An 18,014-nucleotide genomic window follows, 5' to 3' on the forward strand; every position below is an offset into this window, starting at 1 on the left:
AGGGATTGGGAATTCAATGTAATGTCCACCTTTTTATTAATATTCAGCCTGAGGCACTACTGCCTCCTTCCTGCCCTCTGTCCTTTTGTGGGTGCCAAGGGCCTCTAGCCCCCTTTCTACCACTTCCCTATCTAGATCCTGGCTGGTCTCCCTGGAGTGAAAGGCATGGACCAGAGAGCTAACTGCTCCTCTTCTGCACCTTCCCATTAGTACTCTCCCAGCCCCCATCTCCTCAGCCACCAGGGACCCCCAGAGGATTTTTTCATTTGTTCCATAGGGAAGTTTAGAGTCAGGGAGGGGGCCATCAGTCAGGATCATCCCCCTCCCCCCCAAACTGACAGACAGGTGATTTGGAACCAGTTCCTTGGTTCATCCCTTTTGGGGGGGGGTGGATGGGGAAAGATAGGTTTGCTTTCTTTATGGAAGATGGCCCCTCCCAAACAGATTTAATCCTCCCCCCCCCCCCCATTTTTTTTTTCTAAATATTGGACAGGAACTTGGTCCTTTATTTTCATGTTAAATGGGGTGGGGAAAGAGTCCGAGAGGAAAAAAAAAACCACACACACAGAATCTCAAAAAGGGGAGAACATTTATTGGGGGTGGCACACAAATACATTCATTCCCAGGCTCCTCGAGAGCCCAGGATGTCTTGCGTTCTTAAGCTTGCTTGGACTTCTTGAGGTCGCCGGCTTGGGGTCTTCTGGGTAGAGAAATGAATTAGGCTCCTACTTCACTCAAGCAGCAAGGCAATACTGGAGGATTTAGGTAGATGACTCCAGTTTTGACGTGCTGCTAGGGCACAGCTGAGCGGAGGGTCGCTCGAGACCTTCGAGCCTCGAGCCAGCTTCCCAAAGCCGCCAAGCCAGCTGCCGCGCGGGGCCGAGTGCGGAGCGGGGCCGGGCGGGGCCCTCCGGCTTGATTGACATGCCCTTTAGGAAAATGTAACAGCCCACGATGGTTTGCATCACCTTATCTCTACAAACCATGGCGTGCTGCTATTTCTCCTAAAGGATTCTCGGGGAGTTGGAGGGCTCCTAAGGAAAGGCTAAGTTGAAGAAATAGTACATGAGCATACATTACTCTTTCTCGCCAAAACCATCTCGGAAATCTGTAAGAAACGTAGTAGAAACAGCTGAGACTCGAGGAAAAGCTTCTCTCTGGAAAAGGGCAGAGAGCTAAAAGTCTTAAGGGCCTTACGGTGTTGGGGCGAGAGCAGTGGGGGCCCGCAGGTGGCGGGGGGGGGGGGGGGGGGGAAGGGGGGGGGGTTTGGCACGGATCCCTGCGGCCAGGGGAGGGATGAGGATAAGGGTGTGATGGATAATCTGTGGGTTGACTAAGGGGAAGGAGCAGTATGTGATGGCAATGGGCCAGATGCCAGCCCCAATCCCATCTCCCTTCCTTAGGAAGATTCGGAGGCTGGTGAGAAGGATTCAGGGGCGGGGCAACTCTGAAGGCAACTCCTCCCAATTAGGGGCAAGGAAGGGATGGAGAAATTCCAGTCCTTAGGACTGGGATGGGCGGGGGAGAGGAGAGGGACTCAGGCAGAAGGTCCTTTTCTCTTTTAACTCTTAACTTATGTGTAACTACTAGCTGCCAGTTAATTTTCAACTCAGATTTTCTAAAAGTGGAGTACTCTTGGAAATCCTGTCTGCTCTTCGTGTTTTTAACATTACCAATACTTACCTAGTTGGGAAACTTCTTCCAGGTCACGATGAGCTACATAAAGGGAAAGTTGAATCTTGGCAAATTTGATCTGTACAGTGTGTGGAAAACAAATCTAAGACTCATTTTAAAAAAAGTACTTTATAGAAAAGTGGCTAACCTAGGCTAGAAAGAAATCAACGTGGACTCGTTTCCAAATCTGCAGACTTTTCCAGATTTAGAGCGACCCTAGGGTGAAACTACAATTTAGATACCCACTAGTGGAAAAACTGCCACGTTCAACTACAGCATTTCGTTCCCAAGTTCAACTGCCACCTCGGACAAATTACCCTGCTCAAACCTTACACCTGGTGACTTGCTGACACATCACGTTATAAAGCAGATTTTAACAAGCTTTTTACATCAGAAAATCCCTAAAGAGTGATGGCACCAAATCTATGCTAAAATCACAAACTCCGAAACAAGATACATAGTCAGCCAAATACTACCGAGTTCTAGCAATTGGATTTTACTGGAACAGAGGTTGTCAGTATTTTAAAAACCATTAAGTTGCGATTTCCCAATTCTTACCGAATTTTCTCTGTGATCTCCCTGCTATGTGGAAAGAAACTTTATAATTCAGTAAAGAGAAAACTATTATTCACTACATTTCAAAGGAAAACGTGCTCTTTTCAAAAGCAAAAAAAAAAAAAAAAAAAAAAAATCCATTTTACCTTGTTTCTTGCTCCTCGGATGGCAAATTGCTCTGAAAGACAGAAAGAAGCATTGGTTAGTTTTTTAAAAATCACTGAAATGCTCAGTCCGAACTCACAGGTTTCCTTAGACTTACATCGCTGACTTCGAAGTCCGGAGTGTCTTTGGTTCGCGGTCGCTGCTCGGTGGGCAGAGAGAGGCTGGCTGAGCAGGCTCGGAGGTGGCAGAGGTTGTTCTAGTGGGTTCCCTTCCACTCCTCTGCAACTCAGCCTCTCGCCTGCTCGGCTTTTATATCTTTGAGGTAACCCCTTCCCTCCCAGAATCCTGGCAACCTTTTAAGGGTTTGAATGGCTTCCAAAGGCACCACCCCTTGGCTCAGGAGGCTTCCTCCCCCCACCCCCGCTCAAGTTTCCAGGGCTTTCTTGTCATTTTTGGCATCTGCTTCATTGGCTGATACAATAGACAAGGGATCAATACTCAAGTGGCACCAATTCCTTTCCACCCCCACATTTTTTCTCCCAGTTAGACCCCCAGAAATCACGTTTTGTCCCCCCCCCCAAAGCAACTTACTCTGTTACAGAATTTTGGATATTAATTTTCATGTGAACTGCCCCCCCCTCCAATTCCATACCATAATTTCTTTCCTTTTCCTTTTATGACATGATCCCTTCAACTATCGCATTCTGGTAAAACTTTCACTCCCCAAAGATTTTCTTGTCTCTTTAGTCCCCCCAAAACGGTATTATTGAAATGTTTAATTCGGATGAGAAATAGGGAGGGCTGGGATGAGAGAATGGCAGTACCCCCTCCCCAATTCATAGTTGTCTTTGTACAAATTTGTTCCTTCCCCCCCCCCCCGTTTTTTTTTTGTCCAAGGGTTTACGGTTTTATTTTGGTTTTTTTCTCCTTTCCCCACCAGGTCCTCACAAACTGCATGCCCTTCACCCGGGCAAAGCTGTGAGCCCCCCGGTGTTGAGATTTCTGTCTTTCTTTTCTTTCCCCCTCCCTGCCCTGATTCTGTATTCTCTTTCCACGCCACCCTTCTGTTCCATCCTTGGTGTTTTCTCGTCGTCTTTATTTTGAAAGCACTTGAAAAGGAGCTCCCTGGTTGCTTTTGTGACTTTGGGGAGGCAGGGGAGATTTCTTTTTTTTTCCAATATTTTTTTTTTTCCTGTCCGGTGCAATCAGAGCAATTGGAGGCCGGGAAATGGGGCTGGGGGACGGCAAAAAATCTTTGCAAATAATTATTTAGAAACAACGACAGTAACACAACACTTTCCTCATCTCTCTCCTCAATCGTAAATAGAACCGAAACCTAAGAAACTTTAAATTTCACCCCTTAATTTTTTTTTTGCAAAGGTTTCTGGGACTTAGCTGCAAGAGTTCGCAACACTCCGCGAACGGGCTGAGTGCGCTCCGGGCGAAAGCGCTGGCTCATCCCCTCCGAGTGGCAGGGCCCGGGGCGAGGGAGAGGCTATGAGCCAGAGTGGGCACAAGGGAAGGGGCGGCGGGCCGGCCCGGGACCCAGGAAGGAGCGAGAGGGATGAGTCCGGCGGCGGGTTGCCGAGCGAGTGGCGCCGCCGGCTCAGACGGGCGAGCGCCAACGCCCCCTGCACCCCAGCCTATGCCCGACACCTCGGAGCAGGCGGGCGGGAAGGCTGTTCTGCGGTGGGCGGCTTGGGCCGGCGAGCCGGCACGTTGGCAAGGGGAAGAACACTCCCCACATCCCAAATAACCAGCGAGCTCCAGCCAAAGACCCGTATAGACAGACAGCCCTTGGTTCTGGACGCCCGCGGTCCTGGGTTAGGGCCCCGGCACGCTTCCTGTAGCTGGGAGCCCGAGGCTCAGGGCAGGGCGCCATGTTGTTGCCCACTGCCCCCGAGAAAACGAGAGCTTTCAGTGGCGCCGGCCCGGCCAACTTGAATCGGTCGTCTCTAGCTACCCCGAGCGACTCGCTTCCAGAAAGGCTCGGGAGAGGGGAGAAGGGCATCCCGCGCTCCCAGGAAGCCAGGGAAAATGGCTTAATAATGGTGCGGGGCTGCGGCCCCCTCAGCGGGGCTTTCGCCCCCTCAGCTCGTACCCGCTGCCGGCGGGCGGGTTCGGCAATGCGCGAAGAGTTGCGCGCGAGCGGCCCGGGGTCTGAGCTGGCGGAGGCGGAGGGCGCAGTGCGGAGCTGGGGTGTGGGTGCGCGGCGGGGACCCCAATACAACAGCCTTGCAGAGGGACCCTTGTGTGCAAGACTCGGGCCGAGGGGCTGAGGAGAGAAGGCTCCCACAGTGGCGGAGCCGGGGATGCAAACGTAGCGCGCGGGCGCTGAGGGAATATTTACTTTGTTCCCTCACTCTCCGAAGCGGTGGGGTAGCCCTCCGACTGACGGTCGCCTCTCCTACAGCAGCTGGGCTTAGGGGGCTCAGGACAAAGACGGGGCTCGGCGGGCACGCGTCGCTTTCCCGAGCATCAGGAGCAGCTGCAGAAGCCGCGCTCCAAGCCCACTTTCTGACCCCGGGCTCTTTGGAAGAGTCTAGGGTCCGCGACGTTGCAAACGGGCTTCTTGCACTCACCAGTGCAAGGGGCTTCGCCTCAAACGCGCGTCTATGCAGTCCTTGCAAAGCGGCCGTGTCCGAACCTGGCATTGCCGTCACCCTCTTTTGCACGATGTTGGGGAAGGGCCCCCCAAAATGAGCCCGTGAGACCTCATTCTCTTCTCCCCGCTTTTCTAGGAGAATTCATAGAAGGGCAGAAGTTATTTGGGGGGTGACCAGTTTTTTTTTTTTTCTTTTTTTTTTTTTTGTCTTACCGGGGAAATTGACACAGGGCTCAGGATTTGAAAGAGCCGTCGGGTTAGCGCCGTCGGTGCCGGCAAGGTCCGGAAAACGTTTGGTAGAAGAGAAAGAGGGGAAATAAAGCAGGTGGCAAAGCAAAGTACCGGGGATTGAGCGTTTATTTGGGAAAAATTTTAATGCAAGAAGAAAATGCGATCTCTAAAGCATTAGTTTCTTAGGCTACGGGAAAATGCATCTTTGTGTGTAGCATTAACATGCAGGTGGGCTGGTAAAAACAGTTTTAGACGATGAGGTGACACTCAAAGCTACATTGCAAAGGAGATTAAATTGACCCCAGTCTGTTCAATGCTGCCAATGCCAGCTTTCCCCTCAGAGTCACCGCTCCTTTCCGAAAGAGATTTTTTTCAGCCTGTGAAAATAGAAAGAACTAAAGGGGAGAAGCAGTCTTTTTTTAAAAAAAAAAAAATGTTTTTTTTTAATTTGCAATCCTTAAAAAAATTTTTTTTAAGTGTTTCACATCTCTAACTTCTCCGGGGGGGGGGGGGGGGGGTGAGGGCCTTCTTACTACAATAACCTTTAGGGGTTGAAGTGGCCGAAGCCTTTTTTTTTTTTTTCAATCGAGTCTTGCCCCCCCCCGTCGCAATTTTTCTGGGCGTCGGCTCTGACTAGAATAAGCCCACGGTGTCCTGTCGCTAGATAATTTGTCAAGCTTACTGTGTGATATCCTGAGGGGCGAAAGACTTTGTGTAATGTATTATTGGTGCTTTATGAATCAATTTTATTGTTAATCCACCTGTATTTATGCACGCATATTCATTTCTCCCACCCTCAATTAACAGAAGGGTAGAGGGAATCCTATTAAGAAGGATCGGGAATTGTGAATTTTCATCTCAAGACAAATGAAATTCTTCTTTATTAAACCCCTTTGGCTACATCAGCAAATTGGAGAGCCAGTTGGATATTGAGGGATTCTTTTAGGGTAATAGCAACAGGGAAAGGTGAAGGAAAGCAAGTTGAAGTATTTACTCAAGTGGACAACCTTCAAATATTTTTCCAATAGAATGGCTCAAGGATTTTTCGAGATTTATTATGCTAGAAGGAAGGGGGGGGGGAGAGTATCTGCAGACTTTTGAGTTGAACTCTGCTCCTGCAGTCGGGTGGGCCCCCTGCTAAACTTGACAAAACACAGCAGGAGGCAAAATTTACCTTGCTTCGGCTTTTTAGGAGGGAAAGGCTATTTGGACTATGAAAAAGACAAGTTTTTATACATAGGTATTAGTACTGAAAGTGACTGACATCTATCTATATGAATTCTAAATCGAGCACTTAAAAGGCATCTGGAACTAGACAATTCTTTGTTAACGTTGTTACCAGAATCACCCAGGACCATTCCTGAAAACATTTCTTTTACACTATTTCCAAGGGGAGATGGGGGAGTGGGGGCGGGGGGAGGGGGAAGACCATATCTAGGTGCCCCCATTTTCTTCCATGGAAAATGCAAAAAGCAAAGGATTTTAATTAATAACAAGCACTGGCGACAGTTAGGAAGTAGGGAGAGGTCAGCCAAAGAGAGGTCAAAAAGACCTCAGGTACTATGGGGAAAGGGCAGACGGAACTGATGACAAAGAACTAAATTGGGATAGATGAAATGTTCCAAGCATGAAGTTAGCTGATATTTAAGTTACTTGTTATTTGGGGGCAGTATTGGTGGGTGGGTGGAAGTAGGAGATGGAAGAGTTTTGTGTGAAACAAGTGGAAATGGATCCTTGGAAAGGCTCACAAGAGCCACAGGGAGATTAGGTTGCTCTGAATCTTGTCTTTTAAATAGACACTAAAATTTCAGCATTTACACTTTCTTGATTTTTAACTTTCCTTGCAAAGGAGTCCTTTCCCTGACTATTTTCTGTACATAATTTGAGTAAAAGAGGCAAGATTTAGGTTGTAAATATTCAGAAATCTTTGCAAAGATAAAAACAAGGTAGAATTACATAATGTAACAGAAAGAAAACAAGAATTATGTTGTGAAAATACAGCTTTTAATTATGTCAAGGGTTTTGTGTGTGTTTTTTTTTAAGACTGAAGCAATAGTTAATAAGTTGCAATTATACAATAATGCTTTGTGTGCTGCCTTTCTATGTCTAAAGGGAGCTCGCTCGTATAGGTCTCTTTAGGTTTGGTTTTATTTCATGAAATAAGTTAAGCTGATGTTGGTTATTTGTAAAACTTTAAGGTTTCATGAAAATCATTTAAAATCTCAGCAGTTTTCTCTTGCCCCCACCCCACAAAAAAAAACAACCTCACCAGGAAAAAGCAGTATGAATTATTAGTTTTTTCCTCTGTTAAAGAAGAGCTTAGTAAGTCATCGATGACTGCTGCTTTTGATTTAGAGGTTTCTTTTTCCTTCTGAAAGAAACAAAGTCACTACCACAAATTTTGGTGGGATTTCTTAAACAAATCATGTTTTCCTTATTGAGTGTGCACTATTATTTTCTTAATCATTCCTGGATTTTTGCCTATTAAACCAAGGACTTTCTCAGATGACAAAAACAATTGGTTCTTTTTGCTCTGCTAATAATAAGATGTCCATAATAAAGAATGTGTATGTCCCCAAATCTTTCAATACTCATGAGCCAACAACCATTTCTTTTTAGTCCAGGGAGTTGTTATACTATAAATCCTTCCTCACTCGGAAAAAAAAAAAGGTGATTAACTAATCCTCATCCTTGGCTGGTGACTTGATTTGGTCAGCTTGGTGTAGGAGCATGAGCAGAGTCCTGTACTTAGAGAGGTACATTTGGGGCTCAGTGCCTGGCTCATCTGCTTCCTTGCCTCTGTCTTTTACCAGTACTAGGAGTTTGGTGAAGTCACTTCATGTCATTAAGCCTTATTTTTATTGTCTATAAAACTGAAAATGTAATCTCCATACTACCTATATCACAGGATTGTTGTAAAGAAAGAACTTTCTTAAACCTAGTGTTAGACAGATAAAAGAAAACCCACTTGCTACTTTTTTTCACAAAATGTGAAGAAAGAAACTAATATTTAATTTAATGATCATAAAGGGGGGAAAATGTATCTTTTCTGGTAGACTAACAAAGAATAGAGTTAAGATATATTGGCCAGTAAGTCTGAGTCATATGACTTTGACATTTTGTGGTTAAGAATAGTACATATGGATTTCTAGGATCTTTCTTGAACTATCCAGTGGATCTGTGATCTCATTGATTTGGGTTTTCCCTCCATTGATGAAGACTAAATTACATCCATGCCACTTCATCTTGTTTCATTCTTATTCATATTCTTCCATAAATCTTTCCCAGAGGATCCAGTCAACACCACTCAAGGCTCTAGGCCCTCTTCTAGATCTCTTTATGTTCTGTGGATACCAGTGGAACACTTGCACTATCTGTAATCCTTCTCACTTGCTGGGTGGCTGGCTACATTCTTTTCCAGCCATACATTTCTTTTATTATTATTATTATTATTATAGCCTTTTATTTACAAAACATATGCATGGGTAATTTTTCAACATTGACCCTTGCAAAACTTTGTGTTCCAACTTTTCCCCTCTTCCCCCCCAGCCCCTCCCCTAGATGGCAGGTAGAACAATACATGTTAAATATGTTAAAGTATATGTTAAATCCAATATATGTATACATATTTATACAGTTATCTTGCTGCACAAGAAAAATCAGATCTAGAAAGAAAGAAACAAAACTGGAGAAGGAAAACAAAAATTCAAGCAAACAGTAACAGAAAGAGTGAAAATGCTGTGTTGTGGTTCCATCCTCATTTCCTATAGTTCTCTCTCTGGGTGTAGCTGGTTCTCTTCATTACTGAACAATTGGAATTGGTTTGAATCATCTCATTGTTGAAGAGAGCCACATCCATCAGAGTTGATGATCGTATAATCTTGTTGCCATGTATAATGATCTCCTGGTTCTGCTCATTTCACTCAGCATCAGTTCCTGTAAGTCTCTCCAGGCCTCTCTGAAATCATCCTGCTGGTCATTTCTTACAGAACAATAATATTCCATAACATTCACCACAATTTACCCCACCATTCTCTAATTGATGGGCATCCATTCATTTTCCAGTTTCTAGCCACTACAAAAAAGGGTGCTACAAACATTTTTGCATATGTGGGTCTCTTTCCCTTCTTTAAGATCTCTTTGGGATATAAGCCCAGTAGTAACACTGCTGGATCAAAGGTTTGATAACTTTTTGAGCATAGAGTTCCAAATTGCTCTCCAGAATGGTTCAGCCATACATTTCTTAAAGAATATCCATCCACCTCTTGATTATAGATCATCATTGGAAACATGTAATCATTTGCATCTACCATGTGTTTTGCCATTGCCCTTTGGTACATCTGTAGGTTTGATTCCTTGGAACATGTGTCATTCCAAGATTTGCCACTATGTAATATTAGGGGGAGAGCATTTGTATTAAAATATAGGGTTTTGCATGGGGTGAAGCATGGGATGATTAAAATCATTGCACAATTTCACAGAAGCAATCCAGTATGTTCTCTTCCTCTCATTAAGTCTCTATCTGCCATATCTGTACAAGCTGTGTGTATGTATTAACTCAACAGACTGGCCATCTAACTGACCATGCAAGTCATTATCTGGAAACAAATATTTTAAAGACATTTAGTTTTTACTTTATGGATTTTTAGGCCTACCTCTTCTGAATAATGATGAATACTGTTGAGGAGACCTTATCTGAAAACCTCACTATCCTTCTCGCATTTGCACCTTACATTGGATATCCTATATGACAGTGGCATGTAATAACTAAAGGATTAATAGAGTTATCTCAGAGATTTCATTTTTCAAGGATCTCTGTATGGCCTTACTATGTCCATAAAAGTCTCCTGAGAGATTTTAAGGGTATGTTTTACTTTACTAAATAGAATAGTTTTTTTTTTTCCATCAACAAACATTAAACATAGTAGGATCTTTCTCTTAGTTACATGATTATAAATCTGTGATCTGCAATGGATAATCATTTGTGAAAGTTTGGTTGTTCTCTTGATATACATATAGATTTTCCCTACAAAGATTTTATAAAGACAAGAAACTAGAGTTATGCATTGGTAATTAAAAGATGTTCTCTCATTTTCCTTTTTGAAATATTGCTATCACCTGGGATTTTACAAAATTATTTTGGTACCTCATACTTCTTTGAGATATTGTGTACAATGAGTCAAAACCTTCAAGATTTTGTCACCTCTGGCACTGATTTTTCTTGGTGTATATTTGATTTGATCTAGTTACTCTTCTCAGCCTTGTCCTCTCAAGTTCTATTTCCCCTTCTTTATGCTTTACATCAGGATAGAGGTTTTAGGGTCCAAATATGGTGATTCAAATGAAATAGACTGTTCTAGAAACGTGGACAAAACTGTTCCATTTTTCCATCTCCTTTTTGTCCTCTTGCCAGGTTCATCTGAAGGCCTTTGTGAGCTCTAATTAAAAAAAGAGAGAGAGAGATTGGCATGTCAAATATCAATGTCAACATTTGAAATGTAATTATACCTTGGGAGGCTTTTGCACATATGGTCAGTTAGTTGCACCATTTATATTAAAATTAAAGAACAACAGTGAGAACCACTAAAGAGGCTCTGGAAAAGCCAAAGTGTCTGCCAAGGTTATATATTACGTCAGTTTTAGGATCTTGCTTTGTAAAGGGAAAATGCTCCTGGCAAGGATGAGTTTGCTGAAGGGTGCAGAGTTGGGGGTAAATGGAAAAGAAAGGGAAGGGGAGATTTGTGGAGGGAGAGAAGGTAGAGTAGGGAAGATTTCATAGGGGTGAGAGAAGGAAGGAAAGGGGAATTTTCATTTGGGAGGAGATGGGGAAAAGAAGAGGAAAGACAAAGAGAAACAAGGGAAGATTTCATCCCAGAGGAGAAAGAGTACAGCAAATTGGTGGAAGGAAAAGAAGAAAAAGAAGGGAAGAGGAGAATGGGAATAGAAAAAAGAGGAAATTTTAGATGGGGGAGAAAGGAAGTACAGAAGGGAAGGGAAGATTTGGGGTAGGGCAGGAATGAGAAGGGATCATTTCAAGGGGGAAGGAGTAAGGAAAATCATTTAATGTATTTTGAAGCTGCATTCATTTTATTGGTATTTAAGACAAAGGTGCAGTCGAGTATTTTTCAAATTATGATCATACTTTGTTGAAAATAGGGAAAAGAGCAAAAAGTCAAGAGAGAAAACACAAATATTTTGGGGGCAGATGCTGACATTTGTGTATCAGGAACCCTCTTGTTTCTTTCCTTCCTGTGTATTTGCATTTTAGTAATTACTCTGAGACAAAATGATTGGAATTTCTTTGGATGTTGAAAACTGCCTTTTTTTCCCTTCCATTTCTTTTTCTTCAGAAAGAGGGCTAGATTTAAGAACAGGACCTAAAGTCAGTTCTAAAAGCAAATAGACTTTTGCAGGATCCAACATAAGGAAATTCCCTCCTCCCCTATGCTTTTCATCTGGCGTTTTTGGTTAGCACAAAGGGTTAAGAGAAGTGTTAGAAAAAAAGAGGAAAAGTGAAAGAGAAGTTTCAGAGTGCTAGATGGAGAGGGAAGAGTAGGAGAGAAGCTGGTTTGTCAGACAGTGAATGGAGAGCTGGTGTTGGGATTGTCTGTTTCTAAAAAAATTTACCACTTAAGCCTCAAACACTGAACACCATTAACTTCAACCCAAGGGCACCTAGGGAGATCATGAGAACAGCACTTTATGAGATGCTATAGAAATTTGTTATTTGTGATAGAAAGGCTGAAGAAATTTGAATTATTTGTAATAGGTCACATACTCAAGGTTACAGGACCCTGCCTGAAAGAAAGTTGCCATTGTCTCATGCCCTTATCTATGGCTACCCCGAATTGGAAATAAGTAGGTTCACTCTCCATATGAGTGTTGTAAAGAAAAGCAAGGAATAACAACAACAGTAATGATGAGAATAATAATAAAGAATGGTGGCAGGGAAGTTAGAAGAATAGTTTTTCAGAATTTTGTACTAATTTTTTTCCCCTATTACTTCTAATATGGTTTTCAGGCCCCCTCCCATTTCTATTGTCAAAATATTGAATCCTGAAAAGAGGCATGAATGTGGGGGAGAAATGCTTCTAAGCTAACTCTTACTTTGTAAATTAATTTATTGCTCTGGGGCAATCCCTTACTCTTATGCACTGTGATGGATTTGAAATTTGAATACATGTGATGATTGCTGTAGATAGAAAGCTTTTCTATGAGAAAACTACAGAAAGGGGAGAAAACTCTTTGCAAAGCTACTGCATGGCTTAGGAACCAAGCAAAAGACTGCCCAGAATGACTCCCAGAGATGCTCATCTCCCTTCCTTAACTTTTCCTTTGAGTAAAGGGGCTCAGCAGGTGGCAAGCATGCTGGTACTCTGGCTGGCTTGGTAAGCAAGGAGTCTGGTGGGGGCGATTATCCCATCTGGCTTCTCTGCCCTGGTGCGGCCCATGGAATGGGGGGAAAGTGCATGTGTGGTGTGAACACATCTTTATTCCTCTGTCAATAGCTGCATCACATCTAGTTCAGAGATTTTTTACTAGAGTCCAGCCACCGCTATCCCCAAGAGGTACATGGATAAATTTTCGGCGGGGGGGGGAAGATTACATCTTTACTTTCACTAATCTCTAACTGAAATTTAGCATTCTCTTAAATTATTCAAAAACATAATCCGGAGAACGGCTCCAATCTATATCAGACTGTCAGAGGGTTCCATGACACCAAAAAGATTGAGAACCTCTGGCCTACTTAATTATTTATTTCCTCTCTCCCAGTCATAGTTGAGGTGAGACTAAGCTACAGGTAGGAAATGAGTTGACTGTCTCCTCTATTCTTGGAAGAGAATACAGTCAGTGTCATTCTATGCACAAAAGGGGAGAATCAGAACCTCTTGCTCCTACGAATTGTGAAGACAGAATCAGATAAAAGAGAAAGTTTATGGTTGGGAGTAAACTTGGCCATAAACTGAATAGTTGGATTCTCAGATGATAGAGGGCCTTGAATGGAAGATTAAGGGGTTTGAGTTTTGTTTATCCCAAAGGCGAATGAGAACAAGTGTTAAGAGTTTGAACACAGAGTGGTGTAATATGAAAGCAATCTTTAGAGAGATTAATCAAGCATCTCTGGTAATACCATGGATTAGAACATTTGCTTAATCACAAAACCCTGTTCAGATAAGAGCAGGTTCCCTTAATTCAGTAAGATTGTTGTGAAGGGAAAAAAAAAACCTTCCTAAATGTATAACTTTAAACATTGCCTAGGTTCCTGAAGGGTTAAGGGCCTGCCCTTGGTAGTGTGGGCAGTTTGTGTCGGAAGTAATGCTTGAATCCAGATCATCCTACATCCCAAAGCCAGAGTCCTATCCACTGAGTCAGCTAAAGAAGTTGCTAGTCAATATCTTCAAGAAGTTAGGACAACATTGTGCCTAATTTAGGAAATGCAAATATCTCTGCCCCGCAATAATCCTTCCCTAGCCCAACCTCTACCCCAGTTAGCAGAATCCAAAGAGTACCATTGCAGATTTAAATCTTGGGGCAAGTTGACTAATCAGAGCGGAGGAATCCATCTCTCCAAATGGAATCAAAAGTAAATCAAAAAGCAATGAGAAGTGCGGAAAGGATGCTGGGTTTGGAGTGCGAAAGACCAGGAGACATTTCAAAGCCCTGCCACTTACTAAAGGGAGATGTTGGGAAAGCTGTGTGGACAAGCTGAACTCTGGGATTCCTTCCACTTCTGGGCCTAGAATCCTGTCACTTAAGCTCTCTGGAACTCAGTTTTTTTTCCAAATGTAAAATGAGGGGCTTGGACAAGATGACCCCTAGGATCCCTTCCAGATAGAAATTTATGATTCGGTGATAAATAAAAACTTAAGTTTTCAGTTTTGCTTATGTGGATCAAGTAGAGCAAGAGATCATTTTTATCTTGAGGACCATCTGTAATATACAGATAATTGATTCAAAAAATATAATTTCTCTAGAAAAATGAGCTTCTTCACCTTTCTGCCGGCTCATCCTTCCCTTTTCCCCATCCTCAAGCACGATCTTCTCCCACACAAAAACCAAGTAGTGCTTTCACCAAAAGGAGCAGTGTCAGACCCAAGCTTCTGTAGAAATCGCTGCTAAATATTTGGTGGGCAATAGAAGGTCCTATTTTTGTCATCTTGTATTCGAGATGTCAGGAGGCCCTGAAAGGAGTCTTGGAAGAGAATAAAGAAAGAGGCATTTGGCCATTAAAAAAAAATGACTCTCCAAGTCAATTTAAAGCATGTTCAATGTATAGTACTATGGAGGGAAATAGTGAGTGCACTGTGGTGGAAAGGACACTGGACAAATGGGCAGTCAGGAGACCTGGGTTTCGTCTCAACTTTGCCACAAACTCACTGGGTGATCTTGGATAATAAGTCCTTTTCTCTCCTGGAGCCTCATTTTCCCTATCTGTACAATGAGGGGGTCGGGCTTGATGGTCTCTGAAGGTCCCTTCCAGCTTTAATACTGTATGGTTCTCTGATTCTATGGAATGCTGACTAGGGGGTATCTCCTGCTGACAAAGGCAAGTAGCAAAGGTTAAATCTGGCCCTCCAAATCAGAGAGCATGTTTATGGGCCTTCACGCTGTCACACAATTTGCCCCTATCAAGTTAGAACTGTCAGTGCCAGCTAATTCTGAAGGTTAATCAATAAATACTTAGTCTTATTAATCACCTTTCCTATAGGGTTTCCCCAAGCTTTATCCAGAGTGTAAGGAGGGGAGCTCCAAGAATGAACTCTCGGTAGAAGCCCAAGGTTCTGGGACCAAGAGTAGAAGCTAATGGGGGTGTTTCGTTAATAATCATTCTAGCAGCCATAGGCAAAACCCCCTGCCCCCATGGCCCCGGTTCTGCTCCTCCCCCTCCCCACCATTTAGCCTGATGGGAAATCAATTATTCAAAAGAGTGCAGGAGGAGAGAATGTTCTCATTATTATTATTATTATCAGGCCTCCTATTATCACAGGCTTTTTTTTTTTTTTTTTTTTAACCTATTCTTTCCAAATTGCTTCTTGGCTCAAAGTACCTTGAACAGTATGCTCTCATAAAAAGAAAACCAACACCGGATTTTATAAAAATTCTCTCTGATAGATCATTTGGAAAGATTTTTATTAATCAGTTAGCGTCAATTGGCCCTTGTATTCGTTGCTTTCCCTTGAGAATGAAAATGTAAATGATTACAGCGTAAATGATTACAGCGGGGATGAAGTGTTAAACTAAGTGACACTCTAAGCAATTTCCATATGGTCCTTATTCTGTCATATTTATATAAATATATCGAATCTAATGCCTGTGGATTTTGCTAGACTGATCAGAATGAAGGTCTTCTGACTCCGAAGTTAAAATCAGCTTCTAAGCTGAAATCTGAACTTAGTTGTTTTTCTCTGGGGGAAAAAAAGTTACAGAAAATCACAAGACTGAAAGTCTCTGTTTTGGGGTGCTGGCAAGACTATAATTATGGCTTAAGCAGGAAATTGTACAGATCACTCAAAGGGATTAACGCTAATTAGAATTAAAGAAAGTTAACTGTAAAATTTAGCCTTTTCTTTTATAACAAACACTTGTCCTTTGATTACACATATATAAAGGATAACATATTTCCAGTGACACATACGTAAACTATGTAAATTTGTAAGATGAAAAAGTTGGACTAGGTATAACTTTAAACATTGCCTTGTGCACATGTATTTTACATATGTCCTCATGAACACATATATTTGTGCTGTGTTATTAAGTTTATTTTTAGTGGGGTGGTGGAGAGATGGAGTTATTTATAAGTATCCTCCCCAAAAGACTCTTGATTAACAATCTGGCATGAAGGGTTCTCTGTCTCTTAATATGAACATTTATTTTACATAATGCTGTTGAACATCTGGTTGACTCTTTTCAGATTACCGGTATTTTTTTTTTTTTAAGATGGAAAGTTTTCTGTCTCCTTTTGTAGGTGAAAACTCTCATAATGCTTCTAATTTTGAATCAGTTTGCAAAGAAGGATCACAAATTATTATTACAATCAGTCTCGATATCTTGAGAGATTGAAATAATGTTCATAAACTGCTCATTTCTTTGGAAGGTAATGATATATTCCTTTTTACTTCAACAAAGATGATTGAAAGTGGGTGACGGTTCTTTATAAACTGTTTCACCTTTAAAAATTAAATTAACATGACTTTTACAGGAGTAAAGCTCTTTGGGAGTTGCATTTCACAAGACAAATAAATCTGTCTCTTTAGGACAAAATGTTTCCTTTCATTAGGGTATTTGTGATGTGACCCACTTGGAAACAGAGCCCTGCTTACTGACTCTCAAGGCTTTTTCAATCCCCAGAGTCAGCTAGTCAGTCTGTCAGCAGCCCAGATGGAATTCCTACTCTGTACCCAGATTTTATTAGGTGCTGGGAGGAATATGAAAGAAAAAGAAGGCAGCATCTCCATCCCCTCTCTTCTGGCACCCCTCTCGCTCTCCAGGAGTCTAACTGAGCCTCCCCCATAATTATATTCCTTTTCTGCTCTTCTGGCACCTCTATCTTTTGGTCAGGCTCTAAACTGGGGTATTCCCAATTTGCCCAAGTCCTCTGCTCTTTTTCTGGGTTCCTGGAAGGTTCCTTCCACCTCTCACTCTATGGTCTTCTCACTTCTGTGCAGATGCTGGCTGCACAAATCGGAATCTCCATTGCTGATCTCTTCCCAGAATCCCAGTCTCATTGCTGACTACTTGAGCATTTCTACTTGGATATCATGCCTCTGTCATTATGTCAGTTCCTAGTCCTACCATTTCCTCAGTCTCGTTGGACCAGCCCCTCGCCCTCTCTGGCCTGCAGAATTCTCTGACAAATGAGGATGTTGGAATTAGATGGTATAAGATCATAGATCTAGAAAGGAACATTTAAGTTCAGTCCCCTCATTTTACAGAAGAGAAAACATATGGGACTTGTCCAAGATCACATAGATAGCAAGTGGCAGAATCGGGATTTGAATTCAAGGCCTGTGACTCCAGGTTCTGATCTTTCTACTGCATCATGCTGTCTGGATTGTCAAAGCAGGCTTCCAGCTGGTCTCCCTGTCACTAGTCTCTCCCTACGTCATCCTTTCCTATACATTGCTCTCAGATGGATCTTCCTCAGATCCCACTGTCATTGGGTATTCCCCTGCTGGAAAGCCTTTAGTAAGACTCCCCTGTTCTACCCTCCTCATCTTATAGGACAAAGTTAGTGCTTCTTCACCTAACATTCAAAGCCATCCACAGTCTGGCCCCTAAATTCCCTTCATCCTTTTTCCCTTTTGGGTCCAAACATACTCACACCTTCCATCTTCCCTGGAACACCATATTCTTTCTCTCTCTTGGAACTCCTACTGAAGTTACAATCCCCACCACACGATTTTCCACTTCATTCTAGACTATCTTTTCATGGACATTAGTCCTATCTTCTCAGAAGGACTCTAGATGGGGCAGAAGGTGACTTTTCTTGGAGTCCCCACTGTAGTAGCTATGGTAGGTATATGTAGTACCTATATTCCTATAGTATACTATGCTACTATATACTACTATAGGCTCAGGGTCTGTTAAATTCAATCTCCTGCCCAGGCAGTTTCCCATCTTGGGAGCCGATTCGTATGTAAATCATTTAAATGGCGTGCAAGCACAAACTGTTCGCCTTTCCAGATGCCTGCGTGCCTACGTGGGGCCCCTCGCCTTTTGCCAATGGGCGTCTGATTGATCGTCAGACATTGCGCTCCTGGAGTGTCGCAAGGAGCTCTGGAATAGGGCGCTGCTGACTTCTATTGGGGAAAGCCCTCGTGTGTCCGGACTGGCACCTGGCCTT

The 18,014-nt window shown here is 42.8% G+C and overlaps 1 long non-coding RNA gene across 1 annotated transcript; it reads right to left on the minus strand.

Annotated features, from left to right (window-relative positions):
* Positions 1 to 582: 582 nt before the first annotated feature.
* Positions 583 to 2,639, minus strand: LOC116420266. The gene is made up of 4 exons (XR_004230567.1): positions 2,492 to 2,639; positions 2,376 to 2,407; positions 1,684 to 1,716; positions 583 to 1,108 (listed from the first exon to the last, which is right to left on the minus strand). It is a non-coding gene; the product is annotated as an uncharacterized LOC116420266 (long non-coding RNA).
* Between the last annotated feature and the right edge of the window lie 15,375 nt (positions 2,640 to 18,014).

This window comes from Sarcophilus harrisii, chromosome X, assembly GCF_902635505.1.
Source record: "Sarcophilus harrisii chromosome X, mSarHar1.11, whole genome shotgun sequence".
Taxonomy (NCBI): domain Eukaryota; kingdom Metazoa; phylum Chordata; class Mammalia; order Dasyuromorphia; family Dasyuridae; genus Sarcophilus; species Sarcophilus harrisii.